We start from the raw sequence: 2,105 nt of genomic DNA, 5'->3' as shown, positions 1-2,105 counted from the left end.
AAGCAACCCTACGTACAGCAAAAGGAAACACCCCCAGCTCGGCACCTTCCTCACACGTGCTCTTATGTTTGAGCCCATTGTTGCAGCCACTGTCATGATACATTGCATTGGTAACCTTCCCCTTTTTCACTACCGCCCCCCACACACACACACATGCACACTTTTCCAAGCATGATGTCCTTCTCCAGGAACTGGTCTCTCCTACTCACATGTTTAAAGAATGTGAGGCGATCACGCTTAGCATATCTCCAAAGAATAAATAAATAGCACAAGGCTTGAATTTCAACATTGAAAGACTGTGGGCAAAATGTTGAATGATTCAGGAAGAATCCAAAGAAGATAGAATGAATGTACAGTCACTAGACCGAACAGAAGTAGTTGACATTTAACCATTTCAAGAGGTAACATATGAGCAAGAACCCATGGTATTGCAGAGAGAAGTACAAACTGCACTGAAAGCATCGAGCCATAAATTGATGGAACATCAATGGAAACGTTTCAACAAGCTGATGAAGCACTGACAGCACTCACTTGCTGATGCCAAGACATTTGGAAGATATAGGTGGTTCCCGGCCATTAATAAGATCCCTGTGTGAGTCAAACCATGGTCAATCAACTACTAAGCAGAAGATTGACCCTGTGAATTCATTCAACAACCTCACAGAAGGAAGTTTGGGGTTGTATTTCCATAAAATAAAAACATGTAGAGTTCTGAAACAAGTGAGCCAGAATCAAATCTATCACAAGGAGCTTACTTTTTTTCTTCTAGTTTTAATCATTACTAAGAAAAATGTGATCATTTCATACATCACCTGCTTCTTGACCCTTTAGTTGGGAGTTCTCCCTTTATGTTGACCTGTACTTCAGGATCTCGTAGACTGCAAAGCCAGCCACTCCTTGGTAAGATAGAGCTATTTTCTCTGAAATAAACCTAGACGGGAAATTGCACTGGCCCATTGAAAGGGCCCATTCAATTTTTCACACAATATGGAAGTGGAGCCTTGTATTAAAAATGCTACAGTTTCTTTGTCACAATTTCAGTTTCTAAAGGAAATACCTTTCAGAATAGGCATCAACGTATGGTAATGGAGAAGACACATAAAAAGACATGCATGAGACTCCGGCTGAGCAAGTTCAGAGGAGTTTCACCTTAGGATTCAAATGTATCTGGGTAATTGGGAGTCAGAGGAACAAATACATTGTGTGGGAAATAACTCATTCTGAGAAAAGAAGAAAGAGTCGCATAGCGTGATCTCAATCCCAGTCTGTGGACACTGAAAACGAAACAGTGATGGTTTTTTTTTCTCATATTAAAATTGAGAGGCTGAATGCAGAGTGAAGACCCAAAGCCCATCTGCAGACAATTGGACATCCCCTTACAAAAGGGTCACAGGGAAGAGATGAGCCACTCAGGGTGCAATATAGCACCAATGAAACATACAACTTTCCTCTAGTTCAGCGGTTCTCAACCTGTGGGTCACAACCCCTTTGGGGGTGTCGAGTGACCTTTTCACAGGGATCACCTGATTCATAACAATAGCAAAATTACAGTTAAGAAGTAGCAGCAAAAATAATTTTATGGTTGGGGGGTCACTACAACATGAGGAACTGTATTAAAGGGTCAAGGCATTAGGAAAGTTCAGAACCACTGCTCTAGTTCTTTAATGCTTCTTCCCCCCAATATCATGATTCCAATTCTACCTTACAAATCCAGCTAGACCAGAGTATGTACACGGGTACAGATATGAGCTGGACACACAGGACAGATAAACCACTCAGGACCAATAATGAGAGTAGAGATATCAGGAGGGGAAGGGGAAGCTGGGGGAGAAAAGGGGAACCAATCACAATGATCTACATAGAACCCCCTCCCTGGGGAATAGATACCAGAAAAGTGGGTGAAAGGAGACATCTGTCAGTGTAAGACACTGAAAAAGTAATACAATTTATAAATTATCAAGGGCTCGAGAGGGAGGGTGGGGGAATGAAGGAAAGAATAGACGCGGACACCAAGGGCTCAAGTAGAAAGAAAATGTTTTGAAAACAATGATGGCAACATATGTGCACATGTGTTTGATACAATTGATGTGTGGATTGTGATAAGA

The sequence above is a fragment of the Echinops telfairi genome, unplaced genomic scaffold (genome assembly GCF_000313985.2).
Source record: "Echinops telfairi isolate 266 unplaced genomic scaffold, ASM31398v2 ScPeMD7_3533;HRSCAF=4204_0, whole genome shotgun sequence".
In the NCBI taxonomy this organism is placed as follows: Eukaryota; Metazoa; Chordata; class Mammalia; order Afrosoricida; family Tenrecidae; genus Echinops; species Echinops telfairi.
The sequence above is the reverse complement of the archived record's forward strand: the minus strand, read 5'-3'. Positions refer to the sequence as shown.